The sequence below is a fragment of the Silene latifolia genome, chromosome X (assembly GCF_048544455.1).
Source record: "Silene latifolia isolate original U9 population chromosome X, ASM4854445v1, whole genome shotgun sequence".
Taxonomy (NCBI): domain Eukaryota; kingdom Viridiplantae; phylum Streptophyta; class Magnoliopsida; order Caryophyllales; family Caryophyllaceae; genus Silene; species Silene latifolia.
The window spans coordinates 75441661-75458403 of record NC_133537.1 but is presented as its reverse complement, the minus strand read 5'-3'; the positions used below and the strand labels follow the sequence as shown (position 1 = coordinate 75458403).

The window sequence follows — 16743 nt, the reverse complement described above, 5'->3', positions numbered from 1 at the left end:
AAATTTCCATGATCAGATTCAAAATATAACTCATATTAACCTATTTACCCATTTAAATAAGATTTTAACTTATAAAATTCATATTTCGAGCAAAACAACTTATTTTAACATTAAAATTTACAGGCCATCAGTAGATAATATATGTGAAAACATATCCAAAAACCACTGAAAAATTCGAAGTTTAGCTATTTTTCGTCCAAAAATGACATTTTTCTCATAAAAATCACATTTTAATGCCAATAATATATAAAATGAACAATAAAATCCATAAATAAACCAAAATATCCCAAAAAACACTTAGGACCAGAAACGTTTAACATGCAAAGTTATTTATAGGTTTATCTTCATAAATCCAAATTAATTAGTTTTGTATGTTAATCTTATAACTCGGAAAAACCATAAACCGATTTGCATGCAAACAACCTAAGGCTCATGATACCGCTTAATAGATTCATTAATCTCAAAAGTTTACACATTCTTATATGAATTAATTTATTTAGTCATAAATTAAATACAAGATCTTATGCATGCAAACATAAAACAAAGTAGAGAAGAAATCGTCACTTCTTACATTTGTGTTTCGGATTTTTGGGCACCAACAAGATCTCCTTCTTGTTAGTTCTTGAGCTTTCCAATAATGGATGAACAAGGTTCAAATTAGAACCTCTCCCAAAAGCATATACCCAAGGAATACCCTTAATAACCAATATTATTATGAACTAGTAATAATATTAATCTTACTTAAAAATGACAACAAAATTGAATTATTTTGGCCCTTGAAAATTTTGGACAAGGGGAGTAATATTGTAAGGTTTCTTTCTCTAAGTTTTCACAAATTGTAGAGAAGGAAAAATAATTTTCTAACACTAGAAAATATTAGGAAAGGTAGTGAATAATTATAGATGAAAAACCCCTTGGCTTTACTCATGCAAAACCGGTTGGAGGGGGGGAGTATTTGAGGCCAATGCATGCAAGAGATGCTCTTCTCAAAAGCTATAGGGTTGCATGGCTATTAGCTAGTGTAATCATTGTGTTTTCTCATTTAAAATAAACAACACAATATAAACACTAATACTCCCTCCAATTTTTCGGCACACGTATAAAATGGGAGGTCCATTTTATTTTGTCTTTTGTCAATTTTGTCATGTGTCACATGTCACATGACATGTTACACTATAATGTATTTTTAACATATTGAAAATCAACATATTAATAAAATATGTCATATACAAAATTAACTAGTAATTCTTAATTATATGTACCAAAATGGTTTATCAAATTATAAATTACAACGTCTTGTATTTATAATAAATTATTCATTCAATTTCAATTATTTCGTAAACAATAATTTTATCTAAGTAATAAAACAATTTGATTACTTAGACCGTATCTAATTTAATCGAATTACAATAAGACACGTTAACTTTACTCACAAAATCATCCGTCAATTTTAAGCAATTTAGTTAACTCGTATCGGCATACGATTAATTAAATAATGAATTAAGAGTATTTCCCTATAGGTATGACCTAAGGGGATCAACTGATCACTACCGTCGCGCGACAGTAATGTCAAACTCTAGTCAGCCAATCATTATCGATATGTGTGGACCAGTTGACTGTAAAATATTACATCCCACATGTATTCTTAAAAAATGAGATTTAAACATGTGATCATTATGATCGACAATTGTGATCGCATTATTGTCGGAGGACACATATTCCAACAGTGTTTGTGTTTTTGAAAGATAGAAATGAATTGGGAAGAAGGAAGGGGAGTCCCGTGTTTTTGTTAAGTACAGGTCAGGGACGCTCGGATCCTTGTCGGGACGCGTGGATCGTCTTACAGGATTTCCTGTAAAATCAATTCAGTGCCAGGTCGCGCGGATCCTTGTCAGCTTGAGCGGATTTTTGCTAGGACGCTCGGATTGTTCCTGGGGCGCGCGGATTTCCTTACAGGAAAATTAGATAAATTTTGGAACATCTCAGGACGCGCGGATTTAAGTCAAGACGAGCATCCTGAAGTTGGGGACGAGCGGATTGAAGTTGGCTTGCGCAGATTTCCTTACATGACTTTTCCTTTAATTCAAAACTTCCCAGCTCTCACGTCCTAAGGCCAGGACGCTCGGATTGATGCTGGGGATGTTTGGATTCTCTTAGGGATGCTCGGATCCTCTTCAGCTCCCACGAGCTCAGGTCCGCTCGTGGGGGTTCCTTTTCCCATGTCATTCTTTCTTCTTCTCCTTTGTTAAATGTTGCGGGTGCACTACAAAGGCTTGGTTAGCCTAGGAATTTGCCATCCTCACACTTGGTCAAACACTACACATCAAAACACGTTAGAATACCTCCCTCACTTGCTCTCATGTCAAAAATCTTGATTATAGCACAAAAATGCAAATCCAAAAATGACAAAGATGCAATATAGGAAATAAAATGCGAGTTAAGGGGTTAAAATATTTACAAATGGTGGTTTAGGGAGGATTCCACCAAACTCTCATTCTTGGATGAGATGTCAAGGGGCAAAGCCAAGGTGTTGTTGATGTTTCTCAACACCTTGTAGAAGTAGTTGAAGGCTTGCTCATTTTCATGATAGAGGTCTTGGGTAGACCTTTGCACATTGTTCTCTTCATTGTTGCATTCCAAGTCAAAGTGATTACAAGGATCAACAAAGCCTTGGTCTAAGGTCATAGCATTTCCAATATAAGGATTGACCAATCCTTCAAATTCATCGTCCCATAGACCGCAAACTTCACTAGCTTGTTCCCCAATGATGTCATGAGTTGACAAGAGCAACTCTTCTTTCTTGTTATCTTGGCCAATGAGGCCTTCTTCATTACTTGTCATGATGGGTGAGCTATTCAAGCTCTCATTGTTGTTGAAAATTCCTTACTCTCCGAATAGAGCTACTTGAAGGTCATCCACTTTCTTCTTCCATATGGGTGGTGTTTCTTTACCCATGGATTGATCTTTGCATAGAGATTCTAACTTCTTTCTATCACTTTCTCGGCTATAGTGATCGACCATGAAGCATGGCTCATGTAGTCGGGGAGCTCTCATTGTTTTGTCAAGATTGAAAGTGATTGTCTCGTCCCCTACTTCAAGTGTGAGCTCTCCATGTTTCACATCGATTACCGCTCCAGCGGTATGCAAGAAGGGTCTTCCTAGGATGATAGGAATGTTGGAATCCTCCTCCATGTCTACAATGACAAAGTCTACCGGGATGAAGAATTTGCCAATTCTCACAGGCACATCCTCCCATACCCCTAAAGGTATCTTTGTTGATCAAGCTACCATTTGAAGAGTAATGTTGGTGCATTTGAGCTCTCCCATTCCTAGCCTCTTACATATCGAGTATGGCATGACACTTACACTTGCTCCAAGGTCACATAATGCATTGTTGATTGTAGTGTCGCCAATGGTACATGGAATAAAAAAACTTCCCGGATCTTTGAGCTTTGGAGGGGAACTCCCTTGAAGAATAGCACTACTCACTTTGGTGAAGGCAATAGTCTCCAACTTTCGGATATATTTCTTCTTGGTAAGAATGTCTTTCATGTACTTTGCATAAGCCGGAACATGATTGATCAATTTCGTGAATGGGATTGAGACGTCTAAGTTCTTCACAATCTCCATGAACTTTCCAAGTTGGTCATCAAGCTTAGGCTTAGCTTGGCGACTTGGGAATGGAAGTCTAATCACAATAGGCTTTTTTTCCTTAGCCTTCTGTTCATTCTTCTTCTTTGAAACTTCATTGGTGGTAGGATCTACCTCCTTAGAGTTCTCCAGAACTCTTTACTTGTCACTAACATCCACAATATCTTCATCAATTGGCCTCTTCGGCCCCTCATATCTTGTACCACTCATCAAATGGATGGCACTAACCGTCTTATGCCTTGGGGGATTACCTTGAGGCGGTAATTGCCCCTTTTGTCTTTGAGAGCTAGAAGATGCTAATTGGGTCATATGAGTTTCTAGCATTTTGGTGTGGGCAAGAATGTTGTTGATGGCGATTTCTTTAGCTTGGCTATCTTTTTGCATTTGGGTGAAAAATTCTTGTTGGTTCTTTTGCATTTGGAGGACCGCTTTTTGAACATCAAAACTTTGGTCATTTGATTGGTTGTAAGAAGGTTGATTTTGATAACCTTGGCTTTGGTTTAAAAAGGGTCTTTGTGCTTGGTTTTTCATTGGAGGTGGGGTGTATATTTGTTGGGGGTTTTGGACATTTTGGCTCTTGTATGAAAGATTTGAATGGAATTTGGTGTTCTCATTATAGTAGTTGGAATAAAGGATACCACTCTTGTATGCTTGGAAAGCATTAACTTGTTCATTTGTTCCCCTACATTCACTTTGATCATGCCCCAAGGTTCCACAACTTTCACATACTCCACTTGGGATTGAGGATGATGCCACCATTGCATTAACATGTTGTTTGGGTGATTTGGAAGCTTCATTAAGCTTAGCCATGGCCTTCTCAAACTTCAAATTGATGGTGTCGATATGAGCACTTAGTTGAGCACCCAATTGAGTGATGGAATCTACCTCATGCTTTCCTCCTCTAGTGGCCTTTTGGGGCCTACTATATTGGGAATTATGAACCGCCATCTCTTCGATTTTGGCCCATGTTTGATTGTCATCAACTTCGGTAAACATCCCATTGAATCCCATATTAAGAACATTGCGGGAGTCTTCATATAGGCCATTCCAAAATTATTGCACAAGGAACCACTCACTAAGTCCATGGTGTGGACAAGAACGACAAGTGTCTTTAAATCTCTCCTATGCTTCATATAATGATTCCTCATCCCTTTGCTTGAACCCGGTGATTTGGGCTCTCAACATATTAGTCTTCTCCGGAGGGTAGAATTTCTTATAGAAGCTAAGGCAAGTGCTAACTTCTTCCATGAATCAATACCAAGGGTACCCTTGTCTTGGCTCTTCAACCATTGCTTTGCGGTACCGATCAAAGAAAAAGGAAACAATACCCATCGGATTTGGTCTTGAGTAACTCCGGTTTGAGAAATTGCATCACAATAATCACAAAAAGTTTCCATATGTGAGTGAGGGTCTTCACTAGGCATCCCTCCAAATTGACTTCTCTCAACTAATTGTATGAATGCGGATTTGGCAATGAAATTTCCATATTTTGTTTCCAAACAGACTACGATTTTGTTTGAAGCCATAATTGATTAGTACTATCTACAATGGGTTAGAAATAACCGTTGTCTGTAATATTTTCATTTTGTTTGATTTTACCGCCAAAAAATAAAGCATCATTTTTATATACATAACAACGGCCTGAACCGTTATAACTGTACACGTCCAGAACAACGGTTTAGGCATAACCGTTTTACTTTATATTTCATTTTGTTTGATTTTACCGCCAAGAAATAAAGCATCATTTTTATATACTCCCTCCCTTCAACTCCACACTACTACTTTCTTTTTTCACGTTTGCCAACGCGTCTTTTACGCGCTAAATATCGTTAGCTACGTATTTCCAAAAAATATAAAAGTTAGATATTTTTAATGTACTCGTAACGACGTATAAAACAAGATCCCACATGAATATATTTTCATTTATGTATTGGGAGAAAATTGAAATTGAATGTTTAACTATGAATAGTGTACAAAATAGATAATGGTAGTGTGGAGTTGAATGGAGGGAGTAGATAACAACGGCCTGAACCGTTATAACTGTACACGTCCTGAACAACGGTTTAGGTATAACCGTTTTATTTAATAATTCAATTTGTTTGATACGATTTTTCCCTAACCCGCCCGCTGCAACAGCAAAAAAAGTTTACAATAGCAGTTTCATATATAACAGCAAGACAATAATTACACATGACGTAAGATATCTTGGTTGGATTGATGATATTTTCACGGCTGCCGGGAATGTTTTTTGGATTTGCTAGTCTCTTCATTAACCCAAATACCTTCATCATAATCATCCCGTGTATATATGTTTGTAATGTTAACAATTTCAACATCATTACCAAATTACGATATAGCACTGTGATCAAGTCCTTCAAATTCGACGTCTTCATCATCTTGAATTCGGCGATGGCAAGATAGAATAACTGACCACTTCTTATCCATAGGATCAGTAACATAAAACACTTGTTTTGCTTGTGACGCTAATATAAAAGGATCGTCCTTGTTTCCAACCTTGACAAAATTTACTAATGTGAATCCTAAATCATCCTTTCTAACACCATTGTTGTTGTCAACCCACTTGCACCGAAATAGAGGTATCTCAAAATCCATGTAGTCTAAAACCAATATCTCTTGAATAACTCCATAATATTGCATTGTACCCAAAATAGGATTTTTATCCTTTGAACTAGCAAAGTATATTGCCTTAGAATCTACGCAAACTCCACTGTTTTGCATTGTGCTCGCCTCATCTTGAATGCGGGTTTAGAAAGTGTACCCATGGATCGCATACCCGCTATAAAAAGTTGCACGAGCATCAGGACCGAAAGCGAGATGTCGTAGGCTGGTTGAGCAATCATCAATTGGGTTGTCATCATCGTAAATAGTATCCTTAAACCAGTCACTAAATTGCTTATAATGCTCATTTGCATACCACCTTTCGTTCTTATGAGGGTGTTTTCCCTTAAGGTAACTCTTATGTTCCATACTGTAAGGCTGGACATGATCATCGTTAAATAGAACGTATCCATGAGCTTTATGTCGCATGTCAAATGACATATCCTTGGAAACACGACCCCTTACACCTTTTCCATTCATCCAGTCACTATGACGATTCGTAGGATCTCTAATTAACTCATCCAAGGAGAGGTACGTGTAACGATACGAAAGAGCTTTATTGATAATTGCTCGCTCAGCAATACACCCCTCTGGACGATACCCTATTAGATGTGTAATCCTTATAAACTTTCATCAATCGTTCGAATGGGTACTGATATCTCAAATACACTGGCCAGAGATACAAAACCTCACGGACAAGGTGGACAGTCAAATGAACCATGATAGTGAAAAATGAGGGAGGAGAATACATTTCAAACTGACAAAGACTGGTGACGAGGATCTCCTACAAAGTTTCCGCTTCATCGGGATCAATGACTTTACTGTTGATTGATTTAAAGAAATAGCAAAATCTAATTATAGAATGTCGAACCTTTGGAGGTAGAATGGAACGAACGGCCACAGCTAGTAGTTGTTGCATCAATGTATGACAGTCATGTGACTTTAAACCAGTAAGTTTTAGGTCCTGCAACGAAACAAGGCTTCTAATATTAGATGAATAGCCCTCTGACACCCTAATACCATGCAAGCATTCGCAAAACTCTTTTTTCTCCTTTTTTGAAAGAGTATGAGCTGCAGGCGGCAAAAAAGTCCGATTTCCTTTTATTTTAGCTGCCAGCTCGGGCCTAATACCCATCTCAACCATATCATCCCTAGCTGCCTTGTTGTCTTTTGTCCTACCCGAAACATTCAGCATAGTATTGATTATATTATCACAAACGTTCTTTTTAATGTGCATAAAATCTAGGCAATGTCTAACAGGGAGGTCACGCCAGTACGGAAGTTTGGTAAAAAATATGGTTTTTTTTTATAACCACGAGTAGACAACTTAGGTCCCTTCTTCCCATACGTTATCTCAATATCTTTCACTTTCTCATACACTTCATGACCATTTAAAATCTGAGGACTCCCATTAAACGCCTTGTGAAGCTTACGATAATGATGATCAGGGCATAACCATCGACGATTTCCCCTGTACACATGCTTGCGAGAATGCTTCAAATATTCGATTCAACACCCCCCCCAAAAATGGGCAAGCCTCTTTCCCATGTACGATGTCCGTAAAAGATCGCCGATCTTGGAAAGTCGCTTATTGTACACAATAACATAGCTCTCAGATTGAAACTTTCCTTCTTATAACCATCAAACACTGGTATCCCTCTTTCCCACAGAATCTACAGATCATCTAGAAGTGGTTCCAAATACACATCTATATCATTTCTAGGTTGTCGAGGGCCAGATATCAAGAAAGACAACATCAGATACTTCCGTTTCATGCAAACCCATGGGGGCAAATTATAGATGGCCAACACAACTGGCCAAGTACTGTGTTGGGTACTCATGTTTCCATGAGGGTTCTTTCCATCTGTGGAGTGCGCTAGACGCAAGTTCCTTGCTTCTTTGGCGAAGTCAGGATATTTAGCGTCAAACTCTTTCCACTGTTGACCATCCGCTGGGTGTCTTAACTTTCCATCTTCAATCCTTTCATTATTATGCCAAGTCAACATTCTTGCATCTTCTTCATTCAAATAAATCCTTATGAATCTTGATATTATTGGAAAATACCACAACACCTTAGCTGGGATCCCTTCCTTAGTCTTATAACGCAATACAGAGCAGCGCGACAATATGATAATTTCTCATAATCTTTACGGTACAATATTCAGTCATTGGGATAAGCATGTATTTTCTCATATTCCATGCCCAATTCTCTACTCATTTTTTTAGCCTCATATGTCCGACTCGGAAGAGCATTACCGTCAGGAAGCATCTCACATAGCAAAGCTAGAAGATCCGTAAAACTCTTATCACTCCACCCATTTTCCCCCTTCAAGTTATATAACTTTAGCACCGCGGACAATTTGGTATACTTCTTACAACCAGTAAATAAAGGCATTTCAGATTGACTCAATTTCTCAATTAAATCATCAGCATTTATTTCCCCATCACCGGTAGCTTCAAAATCATCGAATCCATCATCTTCAGCAAACTTCTCACCTAAAACAACTTCAGGTGTAGGTGAACGATTGTTTACACACACATCATATGCCCCATCCCCTATATCTAAACCAGCAGCTTCAGGTGTATGATTATTTACCTCTACATCTGATTCCCCATCCTCATCCTCTAATTTTCCATGAAAAATCCAACGCCTATAATCTCTACTGAAACTATTCTTTTCTAAGTGTATTTTGACATTTGGGATAGGCAAAACCCTAATATTACCACATCTATTACAAGGGCAAGGGATTGATGAGTGGAGATGAAAATTTTCACTAACGAAATTGTAAAATTCAGCAATTCCATCATTATAAATGGGATCACCAATTTCACCATCAATCATCCAAGTACGACCCATATATAAGCCAGTAGCTATGAAAATGAGATTACCTTTTTTAAGCTATAAAGATTAATGACAGCGACGACGGCAAAGATGACTTGTTCACCATCAGTCATTCTATTATTAATACCTTTGAAATTTCATTTATTTTTAGAGTTGCATAATCTAAGACGGTTCTTATAAGTACCGTTGTAATTGTGCAAGCATGCATGAGGTGAATAATGGTCAAACAACCAATAATAATAGGGCATGCATTGCTAAACTAAAATCACAAACTTTTCAGTTTTCACAGTGGATCTGTTTTTACAACGGTTTTAAGAAACACCGTTGTTAATTGGTGTAATATGACAACGGCTTTAAAATAACCGTTGTTGACATATGTAATATGATAACGGCTTAACAAAGAACCGTTATCATTTTGTCTTATTATTATTATAACGGTTCCAATTCTTATTATCTTATTATGCCGTTTCCATTCTTTTTTATTATTATAAGTAGAATGTTAGTCATTATAATATTTTATTTGGTGGATTGCCTTTGAGTTTAAGGACTTAATTAAAACGTAGTAACAAATAACATAAATAATTAAACTTTAATTAAAATAACCACCATATTCAAAATACAACTCATAATGTCAGATAATAATTAAAGACTTAATTAGAATCTGATGAAGAATTAGGATAGTCTTCATGCCCAATTTCGGCATAGATCAAGTCGTAGATCGACTCTTCATCGTCAGCGGGCAGCGCAGGTAGAATGACCTCTTTCTCCCATGACATAGGCACGGTGGCAGGAATGTGATGCCTCCTGTAATGTGTCAGCAGACGATGATCAACATGGGTCGCAACCCATAGATAAGGGCCCTTTTGTTTAGCATCCGAATAAAAGTCCTCTTTCCCCGCAAATCTAGCCCCTAATGTTCTTGCATGACGAAAACTATCATGGCAGTTGGCTTCGTCAAACTCAATAAAAGTGAAGCCTACAAAAGCTTGCTTGTTTGTAGACACAGGGTACACTTTTTAAACCGCAGTGAAAACGGAGTCATGAAGCATTTGCGTCAACCACCCAAAATTAGGGTTTAAATCCTTTCCATTTCCATCATAAGAAACCGGGAGATTATGGAGAATGCAAGTAAAAGGTTGTGCGTAACGATAACATGATTGTAGCTCCGATACACCAACCATATTTTTTTTAAGAGAAATTAAAGATTAAATGTTTGATAATTTAGATTTTGACCTAAAACATTATGAAGGCATATTTATAGAATTATTTTGGTCAAATTGAATATTATTGGTCAAATTGAATATCTATTAAAGTTCTGATAAAGTTTTGCATGCAGTGGTCAAACTGAGAAATCTAATCAAATAGTGACAACGCTTGAATTGAAAAACCGTTCTTTCATAATTAAAAATGATAACGGTTACAAGAAACCTGTATCTATAACATAGCAATGGGTACCACAAACCGTTGCTGGTGCTAATTTAGTAACGGTTTTCGAAATGCCGTTTTCTTAAACTGGTAACGGTTGTCTAACAACCGTTGATAAAAGAGATTTTATAACGAGTTTTTGGAAACCGTTAAGCGTTTTTTATAACGGTTTGTTAAGTAGCCGTTGTCACATTATAATAACAACGGTTTTCGTGGGAAACCGTTATTCTCATTATCGCGGTCTAGGTTTTGCGCTAATATTTGGAAAACGGTAATCTAAGTATCATTATTAAATGCATTAAACCGTTGTGATACGCTCCTTATTGATTGCCAAATTTGGCGTAGTATATTAAAGATGATATACTTCTTAGTATTTTATATGTTCCACATTGAACATATATACATAATTAAACTGTCCCATGTCGAAAGATTAGAATAAGGTGGGGTGATCCTATGATTATAAATGGAAGGCATCCTTGGAATTTATTTATCAACCCAAAATCTTCTGAGTCTCTCAAGTATTGTCTTAGAGAGTTTTTAAGAGTTTGTATCATTATCTTCACAATATGATATAAAAAATAATGTGGAGAATGTTTTAATTATTATAATAATATTTCCTATATTAAAATGGGTTATAATATTTTAATTATTCAATTTAATGAGAATGAGAATATAAAAATGAGTTAGGTATCATTTCATTACAATGGGACCAACTCACTAAATATTAGTCAAACAATTAAGCGAACAACAGTTGAAGAAATTCAAGTATAGCAAAGAGCACATGGTTCAGTTACCATCTTACCTCTAGGAACTGCCAACACACTCATAATAAAATGCTACAAAAATATTTTTCTAAAAGACCCATAGGCCATAACGGCTCATGTAGTCTTAATACTAAATTTATATGTATTTTATTATCACGAATTTTTATTTGAGATGGAATTATCCGTCTTCAATCTTTTTTTGTTTAAATAGGTACTTAAATTAAAAGACTTATAAACAGAGTTCATACATCAATTAAGGGGGAGTAGGAGGTCTGACTCCAAAGAACAGATCGTTATTAAATCGAGTTCCTAAAAGATGATGTACTTCTTATTATGTTATAAGTTATACATTGAAAAATATTGTAGATGTGGTGAACATACTACGTATAAATAGTAGAAAAAGTGGGGTCATCCTATTATAAATAGTAGAATTGTTGCACATCGAAATATTAACATACAGTGTGATGGTCTTATTATTATAAATAATAGAATTGTCCCACATCGAAAGATTCACATACATAACGTGGAGTGATTCTATGATTATAAATATGAGTCATCTTTGGAGCTTAAATATCAACCCAAAATCTTTTGAGTCTCTTAAGTATTGTCTTAGATAGCTCTTATAAGAGTTTATAATATTATCTCCACAATAGTGAAATTTATTTATATTATACTTTTGATTTTGGTGGTTTCACAATTATATAATTATATATAGTTATATCATCTCCTTTTCTACTCAAATTTTGTATTTTAGCAATAAGTTATTTATTTTTTAATTTTTAAGCTGAATTTTTAAATAACGAACATACATTAGTAGTATACTTATTATATAAGAGACTTTAAAAGTAACGTTACATAATGTTAATTTTTCAAGTTTTAACATTTTTTTCATCTAGAGAGTCCAACCCTTAAAAACTACTTAATATTTATAAGAAAGAAATGTTAATTTTATACGTAAGAAAAACTTTGGACTTTAGATAAGATTAGTTTGTTAGCAATAAGATAAAAATGCACAAATGTTACTTATATACGTGCGAAAAACTTAGGAATTAATCGGATTGGATGATGAACGTATGAATATTAACATATAGTATTTGCTCATATTATTAAATATAACTACTATTAGATATAATGAGTACCAATTGTCCGTATTTCGAGGTTCGAGTTGGATGTCGAGCTAGGAGTGAAAAAGATGATGTATTTCTTAGTATATTATTTGTCTCACATTGAAAAATAATGGATGTGTTGTGAATATACTACGTATAAATAGTAGAATTGTCCCACATTGAAAGATTAGCATAAGGTAGGGTGATCTTATGATTATAAATAGAAGTCATCCTTGAAACTTGGGAATCAACCCAAAATCTTTCAAGTCACTTAACTATTGTGAAAGAGAGCTCTTAAAAGTTTCTATTATTAACGGTTAAAATTAAAATTTAACAAACTATAATTTTGTTGTCATTAAATTGTATGTTTGCTTATAGTGGCCAAAAACATAGATGATTTATCTTTTACGCATTTACGGTGGAATGATAGCAATGAGATGATCATAGGAGTATACATTACATGTGCTTTGTGAAAGAAAGAACATAAAAATGAACTCCGTGTATAAGTAATTAGAAGATTAATTATTATATTATGTAAGACGGTCTAATTAATTGAACAAAAAAATTGAAATGACTAATTTAAAAGCATGACACATGTAAGTAAATTGTCCATATTTGAAGGGTAGATATATGGTTCAAACAAAATATATACTCACTCCGTCCCAGTCAATAGTTTACATTTGCTTTATTCCTCCTCGCAAAATACAGCAAATGTAAACTATTCATTAATTTCACACCTGTCTTTATATTAATCATAAGGGTTATCAAAACGCTCCGATTCTCTTACACTTATGATGATTAGTACTTAATAAATTTTGTTAGAATTCGAGATAACAAAGCTTTAGACACAAATAGGATTATACATCCAATTGTACCATAAACATTGTACAACCAAGGTATAAGAATCCGAGCTTATATGTATTTTTTCTGATCTAATTCAAAGTTCATGTTTTTAATGTGTAAATGGATGAGTTCAATATTTTCTAATAAAGTCATATTATTTAACATAAAGCTCGGATACTTTATCACAAAGTTCAGATTCTACACCGTACAACATATACAACTGGTTGTATAATCTATTGATGGGGCATATTCTGCACCGCTGACCAAGTCAACATATTGAGCAAGGTCAAAGATATCCACAGCAAGTCAACGGCTTAGACAGCCTAGCCGATGCCGCCCATCGGCTGTCGGCTGGTCTCGGCATGGCAACTTGCGGTAGGGGCACATACCCGCGTACTCATATCCAAGATCCTCGGTGAGTCAACGGGCCCGCCGGCCTGCCATAGGTCCCTCAGCCGAGGGGTAGATCAGTCTTTCCACCTGCTAGCCACTTGGCCACTTGGCCACTACGTGACAAAAGGTGAAAGGTCTATAAATACTCCTCAACCTTCATTGAGGAAAGGATCCACAACTTAACCTAAGAAACACTATTCATCTGGTATTATCTTCCTTATCTCTCTACAATATACATTCAGCCAAGTAACAACTTATCCCTTAAGTTTACTGACTTGAGCGTCGGAGTGAGTACGCTTGGCACAAGGCCAAGCCCTCAGTTCGTTCATTGTTGCAGGAGAGGCCGAGAGGAACAATTAAGGAAAGAAGGATTCAACCAAAGACGACATTCTACAAGCTACGAGTGGTAACGAATATCTGCTCTGGAATTACACCCGGAACAATTGGCGCCGTCTGTGGGGAAGCGCTACTAGAAGCTAGTCACATTCATTCCCAAAAAAAAAAAAAAAAAAAACCCACCCAAAAAGCTAAGATGTCGAAACAACAAGATGCAGTCGTGACCGAAACGAAACCGCATTCTACCAAGATGATACCTTCAACAATTCCGGTCGTGCGGCCCTCCACCGGCGGAGTAATCCAACTGGAGTTCGGGATGCCAATAATACCGGACACGCCGCTACCCGCCAACCAGTCACCATCATGGGACATGTGGTTGACGTAACAAAACCGAAAATGCTCCTGGACCTAATGGTAATACGCCGCTCACACCGTCACGCCGACAAGAGCGACGGAAACCGTCCAGGAGACCGGGGCCCAAAACGTGACTCCGAGAAATTTGAACGGAGCACTAGGAGAAGCCGACCCGTCAAGTCGCCGGGGGAGCCCAAAGTGGGCGTGGTAGACCTAAGTCCTTCCCGCACTCATGGGAGGACAGCGTCCCCGCAAAGACGAACGAGGCTTACCCCAAAGGAGCCGGAGGAGTCCGACTCGAGCGAGTTGGAGGAGAAGTCCGAGTCGAAGAAGGAGTCCTTCCCGCTACGAGGGGAGGAGCCGGATTAGGAATGCGAGGAGCCGATCGCCGCGTGTCGTTCGACACGTGGTCAGACAGCCCCTCAGCGCCTACGTCCTAGAAGTCCAGGTGCCAACTAAGCTCAAGTTGCCACCTCTATCATACAAAAGAGATAGTGATCCAGCCGACCACGCCGAGGCTTTCGAGTCTTACATGTCGGTAAGGGAGCAGCCCGATGAGGTCTGGTGCCGAGTTTTCCCAACAACTTTGCATGGGATAACTCAAAGTTGGTACAAGGGGCTTCCCGACGGCTCGGTATACTATTACGCCGACATAAGGGACGCCTTTTTAGCCCAGTACTCTTGCAATAAGAGGAGGGCCGTGGAGACGTCGGACCTCCTAACTATCAAACAGGAGGGGGGCGAGTCTCTACGAAGCTATGTGAAGAGGTTCGACGGAAAGGTCCAGCAGATTCGAGAAATTAATCCCGAACTGGCGGCCTTCGCGCTGATGAAGGGCCTCCCAAGGGGAGACTTAAAAAATGAGCTCATCAAGTGCGGAGGCCTGGGCTTGGATGCCGCCAGGAAGATGGCCGACCAGGCCATCAAGGTAGAAGACTATCACAAGACCTGGGTAGGCCCCAGCGAGGCCGACCACTCAGAAAAGAAGAGCCGCCGGGAGGACAACCCGGATGAAAGACGCCGTGACAACAATGGATCACGGTCCGACGAAAGACGCCGTGACAATAAGGGGTCACGGTCGGACAAATCTGCCGAGAAACAGACTCGACGGGCGCGGGTGGAGTTCGAGAACGTACCACCGAGGCGGTATAATGATAAAACCCCTCTCGTCGTATCGGCCGCCGGTCTTCGCCCGAGCAAAAACGAGGGCGAGAGTGGGAGAGACCCCCAAGCCAAAAAAAGTGACGGTGACACGAGCCAAGATCTTGTGAGTACCACGGCCACACCGGCCATTTAACCGACGATTGCGGCATCATCCGAAGAATGCCATTGAAGAGCGATCCGGAAGGGGAGCCTTGGCAAATCGTTGCCAAAGGCCAAAAGACCGACGCCGGCGATTCGGGTAAGAAATCCGTCTTGAACGGATAGGAGTGATCCATGTTGTCATCGGGGGCAACGAGAACGGAGGGTCGCTCATGGGCACAAACGACACCCGAACGAGCTTTATCGGGGCCATCAACTTTGTGCCCAACACAGCGATCCCCGCTTCCAACATCCCCGATATGACCATTGGAAGGAAGGACTACGAAGGAGTCATCGCTCCTCACAAACTGACCCACTTGTAGTCAATTTGGACATATCCAACCACCTGGTCAAGAGGTGCCTAATTGACACAGGCGCATACACGAACATCATGTTCAGGGAGTGCTTCCTCGGCCTCGGCACCCGAAAGTCAAGGACTTGAGCCCCCGCACCAACCCACTATACGACTTCTCTGGGGCCGGCGTGGTACCACCGGGATCAATCGGGCTCCGGTGACGTTCGCGAAAGGAATGCGGCTAAGAATGTCCTAGCTGAGTTCGTGGTCATCGACGGCTCGTCCGCCTACAACGTTCTCATAGGCCGAGTCACCCCGAGCGAGGCCGACGCAGGTGATGTCCATCCGGGCCTAACACCGATGTATGTCTCGGGCCGGGGGGAAGCGCATAAGCTCGTCTCCAAAGACGAGAATGACGAGGTGGTCAACGTCCGGATAGCCGCGCCGGAGGATGCAACATGCAATCCCTCAAAGTGGCAAAGAAATCGGAGAAAGGGAAAAGTCTATCCTTACAACGGAGGGCGACCTCATGGATGTAACTAGCGGTGGCCGGGAAGGTGTGCCTTTGATAAACCATTAGGACACTAGTAATCTCGGAAAACTACGTGTAGCGGCGGAGGTGTCCAAAACAGTTGTGGGCACCCCGACGCATGTTTTTATCTAATGAAAAATCGTCCAAGTCTTCCATCAAAATGTTCATTTTCTCCATAGTCACTAGGAAGCGTGAGACGCCGACTCGCACCGTCATACCGATAAGAGCGGCGTCTTTGTCGATGAAGCGACGTCGGCTCACACTGTCATACCGACAAGAAC

General features: G+C 39.0%; 1 non-coding gene across 1 annotated transcript; it reads left to right on the top strand.

Moving 5' to 3' along the window:
* The first annotated feature begins 4729 nt into the window (after nucleotides 1-4729).
* Nucleotides 4730-4836, top strand: LOC141625549 (small nucleolar RNA R71). Its single transcript, XR_012535323.1, has one exon. It is a non-coding gene; the product is annotated as a small nucleolar RNA R71 (small nucleolar RNA).
* Nucleotides 4837-16743: the final 11907 nt, after the last annotated feature.